Source organism: Triturus cristatus, chromosome 10 (assembly GCF_964204655.1).
Source record: "Triturus cristatus chromosome 10, aTriCri1.1, whole genome shotgun sequence".
NCBI lineage: Eukaryota > Metazoa > Chordata > Amphibia > Caudata > Salamandridae > Triturus > Triturus cristatus.
In genome coordinates this window covers 88,506,877-88,522,244 of record NC_140593.1, presented here as the reverse complement: position 1 = coordinate 88,522,244, position 15,368 = coordinate 88,506,877, and the positions used below count along the sequence as shown (strand labels likewise).

At 48.5% G+C, this 15,368-nt stretch overlaps 1 long non-coding RNA gene across 1 annotated transcript in view; it reads right to left on the bottom strand.

Moving 5' to 3' along the window:
* Positions 1–14,936, bottom strand: part of LOC146788901 (uncharacterized) — a 142,914-nt gene extending 127,978 nt beyond the window's left edge. The window contains exon 1 of the long non-coding RNA XR_014969723.1: positions 14,754–14,936. This is a non-coding gene — a long non-coding RNA (uncharacterized LOC146788901). The remainder of the gene's footprint in view (positions 1–14,753) is intronic.
* Positions 14,937–15,368: the final 432 nt, after the last annotated feature.

Here is a 15,368-nt window from a genome sequence, read left to right as displayed (position 1 = left end):
GATCTTAAATGACAACTATCCCAGGTCTGGGCGGATGTGTACGATATCAGAGGATGCATTGTTGGCTACCCTCCCCCGAGCTTTATGGGCGACTTCGGACACAGATGTGGGGCAAATGGTGATTCCTCCGGTCCACATTAGTGTCCAGGAGGGGGCGGTGCTACCACGCCTCCCGCAGTATCATATTTCCCAGGAGGGCGAGGAGGCTCTCATACAGATTGTGCAAGACTTGATAGCAGTAGGGGTAGTGGAAGAAGTTCCCTATAATATCTGTAACAGTCCGATTCTCCCAATTTTGAAAAAGGACACGGATGCAAAGGTCTATCGGTTCATAATTGATTTGAGGGAGGTAAACAAGATCGTGGTACCTCAGTACCCGGTGGTTTCCGATATCACGACGTTGCTTACCTTGGTCCCGCCTACGGCGACCATGTTCTCAGTGATTGATTTGAAAAATGCCTTCTTTTCTATTCCCATTCACCCTGATAGCCGATTTCTTTTTGGGTTCACATTAAACAATAGATCTTATCGTTTTTGTAGAATTCCCCAAGGCTATACAGAAAGCCCTAGTATTTACAGTCAGGCTTTGAAACGACAGTTGGATTCCTTTGTTCTACTCGAGGGGGTCGCCCTCATTCAATATGTCGACGACATCTTGTTGGCGGCTGACACCCTGGAGTTGTGTGAAAAGAGCACGTTATCCCTCCTTTCCTTTTTAGCCTCCCACAATCATAAAGTATCTAGGAAGAAATTGCAATTCTGTAGACCAAAGGTGACTTATTTAGGTCACCTTTTGTCTAAGGAGGGGCGTGCACTCACACCAGATCGTATCCAAGTAATTTTGGACACACCGAGACCATCCACGCAGAAGGATGTGCGTGCATTTTTGGGTCTTGTTTCTTTTTGTAGACAGTGGATATTGGGGTTTTCACACATAGCCAAGCCATTACTAGCTCTCTTGACAAAAGACACGCCCATTCCGATCCCCTGGTCAGATGAGTGTGATGCTGCGTTTCAGCAATTGAGACAGGCCCTTTGTTCAGCACCAGTGTTAGGGACCCCTGACTATGCAAAACCCTTTTCGTTGTATGTGCATGAGAAAGATGGATGTGCATTGTCAGTCTTAGTACAGATGCACGGCGACAAGCAGCGCCCTTGTGCATACTTTTCGGCTGTGCTTGATCCTGTCGCCCGAGCATTACCAGGGTGTTTTCGCTCGGTAGCGGCGACAGCTGTGTCAATACGCCAAAGTGAAGGAATTGTGTTGTCCCATAAATTGTTGGTGTTAGTTCCCCATGCTGTGGATGCCCTGCTTAATCAAACAAAGACGCAGCATTTGACCAGTGCCCGTTTAACGGGATATGAGCTGACGCTTTTGGCTCCTCATATTACGTTAAAGAGGTGCGTGACCCAGTACCCCGAGACCCAGCCTGAGGCGCAGAAAGCGCATGATTGTATTCTTGTGACTGAGGAACAAACAAAGGGTCGTATTGATCTCCAGGATACGCCCTTTTCAGAGGTAGATGGAGAGTTGTGGGTAGACGGATCATGCCTGAAGCTACCAGATGGTACGACTTCAGCAGCGTATGCAATTACCACATTACACACGATAGTGGAGACAGCACGCATACCACAGAAAGCAGCTCAAGCAGCGGAACTGATAGCCTTAACACGAGCATGTGAGCTCAGTACAGGATTGTGTGTGAATGTTTACACAGATAGCCGCTATGCCTTCGGAGTAGCGCACGATTTCGGCCTACTCTGGAAGGAGAGAGGGTTCTTAACGTCACATGGGGTACAGATAATGCATGGGGAGTTAGTCCACAATCTCTTAACCGCATTGACATACCCGAAGAAAATTGCCATTGTTAAGTGTAGTGCCCATAGGAAAGTAGTTGATAAAGTTGGAGAAGGGAATGCGTTAGCAGACCGAGTAGCACGGGAGACTGCGACGCAGCCCGGCGCTACTGCCATGTATGTAGTAAAGTCACAGGTGGAAAGATGGCGTGATGCGAAGGAGGAAGTGCGAGAAATGCAAAGGACCGCTTCTGATAAAGAGCGGGAGCAATGGGCTAGCGAGGGAGAGTTGGATGATGAGGGCTGTTGGAGAAATAAGCAGATGGATAGATGGAAGTTACCCACGGCTTTCGTACAACCTATGGTTCAAATGGCACATGGGCTAGCACATGTTGGAGCTTCCGCAATTGTGAAATTGCTTACCCAAGTCTGGGAGCATCCAGAGATTGCTAGCACAGCAAAGAGGGTGGTGCAGACCTGTATGATTTGTCTGAAGTATAACCCAGGGAAAGGCACTCGAACTCCAGTAGGAGGATTTGCGACGCCCACTGCACCCTTTGAGGTTCTGCAGATGGACTACATCCAGCTTGAGCGCTGTAACAATTTGAAGTATGTTCTAGTAGTGGTTTGCGCTTTCAGCAAATGGGTTGAGGCGTACCCTACGAAAGACAATACTGCAATGACCACGGCGAAGCTGCTGCTAAAAGAGTTTTTCCCTCGATACGGCGTCTGTAGACTTCTGTGGAGTGATAATGGCCCTCACTTTGTAGCGGATGTTATAAAGTATGTCTTGAAGGGTCTAGGCATCACTCAGAAGTTTCATGCCGTGTTCCACCCTCAGTCTGCAGGACTAGTCGAGAAGTATAATGGTACACTGAAGCTTAAGATCGCCAAAATCCAAGCTTCAACATCTTTGACTTGGCCAGACGCCCTGCCACTGGCGTTATTGTCAATTAGGTCGGTGCCACACTCTCGAACTGGCCTTACGCCATATGAAATCGTATTTGGACGCCCAATGAATATTTGGGGTCCACCAAGGCCTAAGGCTGTGTATGATGTACCTTGTGTAATGATGAGCGATTATCTGGCACAGTTAACGGATAATTTGGTTTCTATTCATCAACAGGTCCGAGAGGCGCTCCCTGATCGGTCTACCGGTGAAGGACATGGTCTCCGGCCTGGAGATCATGTTATGGTGAAGGTTTTCGACAGAACGAACAGTTTGGAGCCGAGATGGGTAGGACCTGAACAAGTCCTCCTTGCAACGAGGACGGCAGTGCGAGTCTCGAACAGGAAGAATTGGATCCATTCCTTGCACTGCCGAAAGGTACCGCCCGGATTGGTGGAGTCTGCCGTGCTGACCGATCAACGAGAAATCCTAGCAGCAGAGACAGGCCGTGCTGCGAAGCCGAATGACACTGAGGAGCTCTTTCCGGACCACACGACTTCTGGAGGAAGGCGATATCATCTTCGACCAAGGAAGTAAGGTTTCCAGTGCCGGGACATACTGTCAGAACGGCCCTTGGGTTAGTGAAACGGAGAGCCGATGAGGCAAGGGGGGGGGATCAGCCCTGCATTAGTGTAGTGACACCCGTCTTGGCCCGCTGGTGAAGAAATCAACCGCTGCCCAAGGGGAAGAGTTCTGACAGACTTTTTAGTTTCAGGAAGATATCAGGGTATTGTTTCTTTTGACATGGAGAAGAAGAAAATCCTTTGTGCGTTGGGGTTCATGCTAACAGTAGCTATCGTTGGTATAACCACATGGTTTGTGGAGGAGGCAACTCCTGCTCGAAAGACACTTGTGTTGACGACTCCAGTGCCTGCGGAGCACTACTTTTATACACTGCCATATCAAGAGTTGAAGCATCGACAATCCTATTTGAATAACACTTTCATTCAGATGCTGCATCACACCCACGTTGCTACGAACGCTACGAACTGTTGGATATGTGGGATGATGCCAGCCCATCAGAAGAAAGGAGGAACGCCATTCATACCACTTCCTTTCTCTCATAATGGCTCTTGTAGAGCATGGTACACTTTGCTGTTTGCCACTCGGAAACCGACAGTGGGACGATTGCTTTTTAGACTTAACAGAGAATGCCATCAAGACAAGAATGGGTATCCACAAGCGAATGGGACAATTTGGGAATGGGAAGAGTACCGACCGGACAATGAATCCATCCCCTATATCTTCACGAACACAAGAGACACTGTGGGGAAGGACAAATTCGTAATCCAAGTAGCACAAGCTCAAGCAGATTTGTGTGTCCAGAGTGTGGGTTTTATCCCTGTTGGTGTCAGTGATTGTATAACTGTATTGAACATCGACGGGCTGAACAACAGTACCTTCCTAGCGTCCCATAATACCTATTTTGTATGTGGAAATAAAGGTTATTACCATTTGCCGGCTGGGTGGTCCGGGGTATGCTATGTATCATTCCTATTACCTCCTGTATTCTTAGCACCTGCGTCATATCATAAGGATTTGAAACTGTTGAATAATGTGACTGTAAATAGATATAAACGTACTCTATCAATTGATGATGTGGATCAGACCGATACCAGCTTGCAACAGTATATTGATTTTAACTTAGGACTGTTCTTCTTTGTTGGAGCTGCTTTGAACAGTAGGAAGATCCGAAGATTGACAAGAGTGGTAGAAGCTGTGACAAATCAGACTGCTGCCGCTCTTGGGAATCTTACGGAAGAATTACAAATAACTAGGATTGTTGCATTGCAGAATCGTATGGTACTAGATGTAATGTTAGCTGATCGAGGTGGAGCCTGTAAAATTATTGGAAGTAGCTGCTGTGTGTTCATCCCTGATCATACGCCATCCGTTTATAACGCCATTAACAAGCTGCATAAAATAGCAGCTGAAATCCACACAGAAAACGGCACTTGGTCCTTTTCTGGATGGTTTTGGGCGTTGGTTACTGCCTGGGGATGGAAGGTCTTAACTGGTCTCTGCATTATTATAGCAGTTCTGTTCCTTTTCTGTATGTGTATTCAATGTGGACCATTGTGCTGTTCCGTATGCATTTCATTCTGCATTCCAGATAAGAAAGCTATTGCCGATGTTGCTCGACAGAAGGGTCTAGCTAAAGAGGTTAAGGGAATGATGATAATTGATATATATGATGATTATTCTTGGAAACCGGATGTCTTCAGTAAATGCTGAAAGGGTCGTCTGTTGTAAATTAAGGCAGAATGTGATTAAGCATTTACTGAAAACATTAATGCTTCCCCTTTTGATCATGTTTTCTTCGTTATGTTGACCGAAGTCCGGACTCCATTTTGTATTGACATGCTGCCATGTGTTCACCACGAGGAGAGTCCGACCTCTGTGTTAGTTGCTCTTGTAATCTGCCTAGCAACAGTTTATAAATAGCTCTCTCTTGTCCGTCTGGCGCATGCCCAGACTTGACCACATCTGTTATAATTAGCTTTGCTTGACCATGTCCTTTCGCGGGCTCAAGGAGTGTGTTGGCTCCGCCCATGTATTGATTCAGTATCGAGAATGACCATAAATGGTAATGTTCTTCGGCCTCATGTTGTATCCACCCACTTATGAGCCCCTCTGTTGTGTATAAAAGGGGACTGTGTACGAATGTTCTTTGTGCTACTCCATGCAATACTGAAGAGTGTTGTGTGGATTGTAGGACCACCCTTAAGGGTTAATAAACGTTGTTTTGTACTTTGCAGTTTCCGTGCCAACTTCCTTATAGATTCCGTTACAGGAGAGCGAACCCTTGTGTCTTGCGGGCCTAGCTGGGGCCTGTATTCATCACTGTTCGCCACAAGATGACCCCACATGTGGAACTGTGTACTGAGTCCTGAATGGCAGTGACCCCAAGTCCGTGGCAGTGACCACAACACCAGACTCCCTTTAATTAGCGAGGCATATTTCCATATGCAAGGCCGGCGACACGCGGTGCCACTAACCCTGTTCAACACAAGCCGATCCCACATGTGGAACTGTGTCCTGAGTCCTGAATGGCAGTGACTCCAAGTCCATGGCAGCAACCACAGCACCAGACTCCCTTTGATTAGTGAGGCATATTTCCATATGCAAGGCCGGCGACACGTGGTGCCACTAACCCTGTTCAACACAAGCCGATCGCACATGTGGAACTGTGTCCTGATCCTGAATGGCAGTGACCCCAAGTCCGTGGCAGCGACCACAGCACCAGACTCCCTTTGATTAGTGAGGCATATTTCCATACGCAAGGCCGGTGACATGTGGTGCCACTAACCCTGTTCAACACAAGCCGAACCCACATGTGAAACTGTGTCCTGAGTCCTGAATGGCAGTGACCCCAAGTCCGTGGCAGCGACCACAACACCAGACTCCCTTTAATTAGCGAGGCATATTTCCATATGCAAGGCCGGCGACACGCGGTGCCACTAACCCTGTTCAACACAAGCCGATCCCACATGTGGAACTGTGTCCTGAGTCCTGAATGGCAGTGACTCCAAGTCCATGGCAGCAACCACAGCACCAGACTCCCTTTGATTAGTGAGGCATATTTCCATATGCAAGGCCGGCAACACGTGGTGCCACTAACCCTGTTCAACACAAGCCAATCCCACATGTGGAACTGTGTCCTGAGTCCTGAATGGCAGTGACCCCAAGTCCGTGGCAGCGACCACAGCACAAGAATCCCTTTGATTAATGAGGCATATTTCCATATGCAAGGCCGGCAACACGTGGTACCACTAACCCTGTTCAAAACAAGCCGATCCCACATGTGGAACTGTGTCCTGTGTCCTGACTCCTGAATGGCAGTGACCCCAACTTCGTGGCAGTAACCACAGCACCAGACTCCCTTTAATTAGTGAGGCATATTTCCATATGCAAGGTCGGCGACACATGGTGCCACTAACTCTGTTCAACACAAGCCGATCCCACATGTGGAACTGTGTCCTGAGTTCTGAATGGCAGTGACCCCAAGTCCGTGGCAGTGACCACAGCACCAGACTCCCTTTGAACAGTGAGGCATATTTCCATATGCCAGGCCGGCGACACGTGGTGTCACTAACCCTGTACAACACAAGGCGCAACACCTGGTGCCACTAACCCTGTTCAATACAAGCTGATCCCACATGTGGAACTGTGTCCTGAGTCCTGAATGGCAGTGACCCCAACTTCATGGCAGCGACCACACCACCAGACTCCCTTCATTTTTATTTGTTGTTGTTTTGTTTAAATAAAATGTTTTATATGTAAATCTATACATGACTAAGATTCTCGTTTGTCCAACTGCACAGGGACAATTCCGGGCCTAAGAAGGTTTTTGGGGGTATGTTGGTAATGTGGGAAGAGGGTGCATTACCTGCTGATGTGGGGAGAGGCAGCGTGAAAGGGGTATCTCTCACAGAAAGAACTCCGGTATGTTTTCAGAAATCCCTCGGACTGATGCCAGCTGACGAACTGAATCACAAAATGGCTTTTTAATGCTTATGTAGTGTGACTTATGAACAGTTCGCACCCAGGCTCGCAGAGGGACAACTGCAGCCGTCCACTCTACTCACAGATGCAGTAGTACGAGCCGTCTGCTCCCAAAGGAACAGCAGCATAGTAGCTTGCAGAGGTACAGGCACAGCAGCGTACTAGCTCACAAAAGTAGAGAGTTGCGAGCCGACGGACTGGCTTCTAACGGCATAGCTGCGAAGTGGTGATGTTGGGCAGAGGGAGCGTGACAGGGTTATCCCACACAGACAGAGCTCCGGTATATCAAATTGCCCCGGGACCTTTTTCTTATATTTTCACTTGATGCAAGAAAGCGCGCTTTCTGGACCAAGGCCTTTCTCCCTACCAAATTTGGCGCAATTCCGTTCAGCAGTTTGACCTGTAGCCCTGTCTAAAGTTTCCTATGAAAAATCGATTGAGAACACGTTTGCACCCCCCACATAGCTACCTGTCGCAGGCGTACTCGCTGTTGGTTTGCAGGTCAGTGGTCTAGTTGTCAACATGTCACGGCCACTTCCTGAGGGCAGGTTTGCAGTTTGCACACACACCACACCCATCCGGCACATGCATCACAGGCCATGTGACCACGCAAATATAATGGATCGACAACGTCACATCCTTTATTACCAGTGGTGACTGGATGGCGGACGTTCCACGGGTCTCAATCATAAAGAGTCCATGAAAAGTTGCGCAGAGGGTTAGTCTCACCCTGATCTGATGTGGCCGTCAGGGGCCTACCACCACGTGGCGCGGACTTGAGTTGCACAGGGTTAGTGCCACCCCAAGCTGATGTGGCCATCAGGGGCTTACCACCACGTGGCGCGGACTTGAGTTGCACAGGGTTAGTATCACCCGAGGCTGATATGGCCGTCAGGGGCCTACCACCACGGGGTTCAGTGCATTCGAGCTAGTGTTCGGACATAGACCTTGCACCCTTCTAGATATGACAGCTGAACAGTCGACAGAAGAGGAGGATGAGGGGAAACCATTGTTAGGTTACTCAGCCACCTTGAAGAAAATCCTAGCGACTCTGTGGGAAGAGGTTCATCAAAACCTTGAGAAGGCACAGCCAAAACAGAAGACATATTATGATAAAGGCACTCAAATAAGACAGCTGACAGTGAGGGATAATGTACTCATACTTTTACCTTCCTCGGACAAAAAGCTGCTAGCGACCTGGCAAGGACCATATACAGTTGTAGGACTAGTAACCCCAGTTACCTATAGAGTAGCTATTTCTAGAACAGGACCCAAGGGACAGGTTTACCTGATTAATCTGTTGAAGAAGTAGGAGAAACCCCCCCTCAGAACAGAGGCCCTGTTGCTTCTGTGAACCACATTACCTGTACAAAGTCTATAGAGATACCCATCCAACCCTCCTGCTCAATGTCTATAGAACGGCCAATAACAGGAAAAACACTTAGTGACCGCTTAAGACAGCAGTTGTATATCCTGCTAGACTGTTTCCCAGGGCTCAGTTCCAGTAACCCGGGGAGGACTGCCTTAGTAAAACACAACATAAAAACAGAGACAGGGACAGTCATAAAACTACGGCCTTATCGCATCCCAGCCGCAAGACGCCAGGCTGTAGAACAAGAAGTGGACGCGATATTAAGAGCAGATATCATCGAACCCTCACAGAGCAACTGGTATTCCCCGGTGGTGTTGGTACCCAAACCAGATGGGAGCCTCCGGTTTTGCATCAACTTTTGCCAGCTGAATGCCCACTCCAAATTCCACAGTTATCCCATGTCGAGAGTTGATGAGCTCATAGAGAGACTGGGAGGGGCTTGTGTAATGTCCACCATCGACCTGAGAAAGGGACACTGGCAAATTCCTCTCCATCCAGCCACCAGAGAGTAAACGGCCTTTTCTACTCCATCCGGCCTGTATCATTTTACGGTCATGCCCTTTGGGCTAAACGGAGCCCCCGCTACCTTCCAAAGACTAATGGATATCATTCTATAAGCTCATCAACGATACGCAGTGGCCTCTCTGGATGATATTGTGGTATACAGCGCTGATTGGGAGACCCACTTACAACACACGCGGTGTCTCTTCTTCTCTCTCCACCAGTCAGGTCTGACACTTAACCCCAAAAAGACCACTCTGGGCACCAACCGTATAGAATATTTGGGCTACTCTATTCAAGCAGGGACACTGCGACCACAGTGCACAAAACTAGAAGCCATCCAAAACATATCAAAGCCAAATATCAAAAAGGACCTAAGAGCGTTCCTTGGCCTGGTAGGGTATTACAGGCTTGTCTTGTCACAGCCTGACCAACTGGGTGATCTTCGGCCGATCCTTTACCTCAGCCGTAAATTGTTCCCACGAGAAACCCACTACACAACAATGGAAAAGGAATGCCTTGCCATCAAATGGGCTATGGAGGCCCTATAGTATTATTTATTGGGACATACTTTCTTTTTGGTTACTGATCAGGCCCCCCTCACCAGGCTTGCCACTCACAAAGACACAAACCCCAAGATACTCCGCTGGTTCTTGTCCTTACAGCCTTTTTTTCCAGGCCCTTCATGCACCCGGTCGAGCTCAAGGGAATGTGGACTTTCTATCACAGTATCTGTCAGAGACATGCCCCAATCATTCATGCCAAGAAGGAAGGCAGTGTAATCTACCGCCACCCTCTGCCTTGGTAACCGTGAGTATTAGCCACGATGGCGCCTTCAGATGTTGTTTGTACGTGCCATGCCCCTCAGATGACTGGCACCTTCTGTGTGGGCTTGCTGACTGCACGGGCCCGCGACTATGTTGACGTTGCGATCACTACCAGCGTTGCTCCAGAACCTCATCCTCGCTTAATTGGTGACGGCTCCCAGCATTGTCCGCGTGGTTACCTTGCCCTCATCGGTCAACACGGTGTTTTTTCTTGTGTAGTCACAGGTAACACAAGCCCGCGAGGGGCCCCGATGGGCGCCCTGTTTACACACCTGACCTCACCTTGGTGAGTGTGGGGTTGTCGACCGGCGCCTTGCCGGGGCACTGCGCTACGCCCCCCTGGGACCTTTCACTTGATTTTACTTTGTGCTCCTTACTTGGAGGCCTGGCACCACTACAGTTCACAACAAACCCAGTGTTCATCTACTGGACACGCAGATTCACTGTGTGACCTCCTCGACCCTGGGCGCATTAGCCAGGGATTTCATGTATAGTTCCTCATACATCAACTATGTCTCTCTTGTTTTCTTCGTTTTGTTTTTGATTTTATATTAGGACACTACACTTTAGTGTCTCCACTAGCCGGATCTGATACCACACATCCATGACCCTAATGGGGTGAGTTACTTTTTGTTGTGTGCCACTCCTGCTGCTTTCGTTCCTTCTTTTTATTACATTATCTCACTGTTTCAAATTTGTATGACAGACACGTCATTACGCATGCCACTAGCAACCTTGTTCAGCATGCGGTTTGCATCAATTTGTTGCATGTATTGTCATTTACAAATATTGTGACTTGTATTTCTAGTATTGTAATCTTGTCTTTTACCTTGCAGGCTGTGTTTTTAGAATTACAGGTACCACACTTTCTTTGGGTGCTGTAAGGGTGGTCATCTGTATACTGTACTTTAGACCACCACCATTTAAGTGTAGGTAGATCTTTTTGGTCCTGACGAATTGCCATCAAATAGACTTAAGGGCAAGAAACATGTTGACCACTTGACAGACGCAATTAACCCACATCCTTAGAGTTGGGATTAGCGTTGTTTTGTCTTATTATTTTTAATTAGGGTAGGGGCCACGTTCATGAAAACATTTTCTGAGTGGACCTTCTCCCCTATTTTACTTTTTCCTACACATCACCATCACCTACACAATTTAGGGCCCTCACACGCACCTCACCCACCGGCTTTTGGAAAAAAGATCTCCGCCAGGAAGGCCCCATCTCGGGTGCCGATCGGGGATTACAGCGCCGCCCCGATAAGGAGCAGACCCGATGATGAAGCATGACATCTAGCTGGCTGGGTGTGTGAGGGTCTTTTTCCAACTAGGAGAAGTTTCTTCTCCACTTCTTGCGCAACTACTTACTCTCAAGTAGAGCCTATTTCTCAATACACGTTCGCCTGCATTCACATTAGGAACTGCACACCATTCTTGTTATAGTGTAATCCTACGCCCTTCGCGGGCGGGAATTCCAAGACGGCACCTGCGGTCGGACGTCCAGAGGGGAAAGTAGGCAGTCTAGTCTCCACACATAAGAGAGGACCTGCCCAACGAGAGGAGGGATAAACAACAGAGGAGAAAAACACTGAAGAGGACGGTGGTTCGTTCTTCGTGTTTCCCGAGGATCTGGACTTCAAAGGCTGGCAAGAACCCCCGCGGTAGGCAGAGGAAGATGGAGAGGAGAAAAGAGACCCACAGACAGAGGAACCGCCCAGAGGCAACACTCGAGAGTCCAGCTGACCCAGATAGGAGGAGGGTGGTGAGACTCCCCCAGCCACAACCCAGGAGGGCCATGGCCATCGGAAAGTACCCTTTTTCAAAGATTTTACTGCAGGTTGGTGGAGGATGGGGCGGTGAGAAGTACGTACTGCCCGTATTCACTGAGACCCTTATTCCCACCACTTGTCCCTCTTAGCTGCACAATCCTGGTCGTGGGTGAAGGTGGCGGTAGGCAGACTGACCCAAACCCACTATATCTGACCATTGTTTATTTTTCTCCGAGGGTTCGGGCCACACTCCCTCTTCTGGCGTCCTGACAAGGAGAAGTAGATAACGAAATATCTCAATCCCCACCCTCTTGAGGAGAACTTGAAAGAGAGAACGTCCACATTATACAGTGGCTGGACTGACATCAAAAGAACCTTCCTTTTGTTATTGTTTTGTTTCCTTGCTTTAACCCCATATGACCTGTTCCTCGCCGCATATGGACGGGCCAATAAAATACCCGCTAAACCTCGCTCCTAACTCCGTGCTCTATATTCATGGGTGGCCACATGGCCCGTGTAGACAAGTGTCTCTTAGCCCTGATAATGTCATCCCTTATTAGGGACTGGCAGCCCCTTATGTGGTGAATCCATTGGGTGCACTTGTTTAGGAGAGATCCCTTGTCTTCTATGTAAGGGCGGCAGAGAACTCCGCTCCGGCAGCGGAGTCTGCGGAGATTTGCCTACTCCACGCTCCTCTGGCAACACGGAGTATAGGGCAAAACTCCGACTCTGCAGCAGAGCCAGCCCCCCTGCTAAATAGGCTCCCCGCCTCCACCCCCCTAATAAAAAATATTTACAAACTAATTTAAAATAAAATAAACACACTTACCAGTTCTGCGGAGTTCCCGGGCTGCCCTGCTCCTCCTCGCCGTCTCTCTCCTACGTCAGACATACATCTTGCGAGAACTGCGCAAGCGCACGCACGTGTGCCTTTCTCGCAAGATGTCTTGCGAGGAATGCACATGCACGAGCACTCGCGCATGCGCAGATCTCGCAAGATGTACGTCTGATGTAGGAGACAAACGGCGATGAGGAGGAGGGCAGCCCAGGGACGTCGCAGTATAGGTAAGTGTGTTTTAATTTATTTTTAAATTCATTTGTAAATATTTTTTTAGGGGGGTTGGAGGCGGATAGCAGAGTTCCACTAAGTTTTTTTCCAACTCTGTGCAAGCTCCCTGATTGCTTTTGTACATTTATCATGTACACAACGTTACTTGTATCTAATGTTTTGGCAGCACTGCCTGGCACTCAAGGCAAACCGGCCTGAGACTGGACGGGGATTACAGGAGGAGCAGATGCCACGGTGGGGTGTGTGGATTACCAATGGGTTGCCACACTATTGAGCACCCTGTCAGGTTGTGTGTGGCCTATGCTAGCACACCTCAGTGACGCATCCCTAACTGATCTATTTGTACTCTGTGTTGCTTGAGCCTTGCTGTTACCTGGGGGCTGTCTTGCAATACCCATGTCCTGTTAGGGGGTGGAAGTAGGCTTTGTGTGTGCTCTCATTATTGATTTTACCTGCTGCATTTCAGAGTGAATCCTACTTAGGGAGTCAGAAAGGCTACTGATGGAAGCTTTGAGGGCACTCATTTTGCTCATCAAGGGCCATATGTAGGTAGCAACACATTTACCGATTCATAAATACCGAATTTTACCGATTCGGTATTTATGAATCGGTAAATGTGATGTAGGTACTGATTCGGTAAATTTTACCGAATCGGAAAAATTCGGTAAATATGAATCGGTATTTACCGATTCGGTAATGGGGCATACCTTCCCATTGATTCCTATGGGCCTGGAGGCCCATAGGAATCAATGGGAAGCCAGTCACCATTACCGATTCGGTAAATACCGATTCGGTAATGGGGGGAGCATATACAAGGGTGGCAGGGTGTCACATTGACACCCTGTTGCACCCCTGATTCTTGCATGTGTGCACATGTGGCGCACATACATGCCCTAAGGGCATGTATGTCTGCCACATGGCACTCTTACATCTGCAAAATATTGCGTTTTGCAAGGTATTCGTTATTTATCACCAACCTGTATTTGGTGGTAAATAACAAATTCTTAATTCTAATTTGCACTCTTTAGAGTGCTCCCTACATTCAGGATTCGGTATTTACCGAATCCTGAATTATGCCTCCTACATCCCAAATAGCTAAATACCGGTCGGTAACGGGATATTTACCAAATTTCGGCCGTTACCGACCGGTATTTAGCTACCTACATGATGCCCCAAGTCTATTATCTTCATGGAGACAGATCTTTGGAAAGGGTCCACAGTGGCCCTACAGGGGCCCCACTTATTTACCCAACACTGCTCCTTCTATCTGTGCTCTTATGGTGATTTTACCTGCTACTACTTGGCCCTCTGAATAGTACTGCGAGTGCCATTCTCTGTGCCCGCCTCTGTGCCCGGCTCCCAATACTGGGGGGGAGGAGGTCCAATGACCCTAGATGGTCTGTAAGAGTGGAGTATCTATTACTACAGGGAAAGACAGCCACATCGTTTTGGGAGGCATGCATAGGAGTTCCCCCGCTATCAAAGCTCACAGGGGATACATTTGAGGATTCAGGCGGTGAGATCCTACTGGCTGACTTTTTGAACATTGCAGGTATGCGCCCAGGTATGCGCCCATTGCATATAGCACTACTCAAAACCTGGGAAGTACTATTCTTAGGCAAGGTATTAGTAAGTGTAGTGTCAACGAGTCCCTCTCATTCAGTTAATAAACTGTTTATTCTGTCCAATGCACCCCCCCCCCCCCTGCTGCCAGGCTTGTACTTAAGCCTTTCTTCTTCCCCTTCTTTGCCTTCTTCTTACAGCCATCACCCGTACCTCCCTCACAGGTGTTTTTCTTTCCCATTGTGGCCCCAAGTTTATCTGAAGAGGGAAGCAAAAGTGGATCTATCGGGTGGCCTTCACGGACGACACCGATGTCAATTAACCCCAGGAACTCTGGCTACAATGTCAAACCTTCAACTTCACTAGCCAAAGTTAATTTCGAGTTCTGGGTCAAGTTCACCTGAGCAAGATGTAGAGATGTCCAGATGTCAGAAGGGTTGCCCGGTAAGGCCTCCTCCGGGCAAGGATGGGCCCGCCCTTGGCCCGGGCTTTGCCCCGGCGCATCCTGTGCAGTGGGAGTTGTGGCGCGCAGCCCCGCCCTCTGGACAAGGTGATACTGGGACTTGGAGTCCCTGCCTGAGGTCCGCTTAGTCCGGTTCGTGTGCCACACAGTGGGAGTTGTGGCGCTCTTATCAGCGCCTGGGCAGCAGCCCTGCCCTCTGGACAAGGTGATACTGGGACTTGGAGTCCCCGCCTGAGGTCAGCTTAGTCCGGTTCAAGTCCCGCATAGCAGGAGTTGTGGCGCGCTTATCAGTGTCTGGGCAGCAGCCCCGCCTTCTGGACAAGGTGATCCAGTTATTTGGAGTCCCCGCCTGAGGTCCGCTTAGTCCGGTTTGTGTAGGAAAGTGATATTTTTGGGAACAATATTTATTTTCCTATATGTTTGTAAATCGATATTGTGTGCATCAATTATATGTCATTGATCCAAAAATTTGAAGTTTTACCACTTGAGAGTTATTCTTTTCATCTAAATGTCAATAGACACTTACTAGAACTTTATTTGGATGAAATGGTC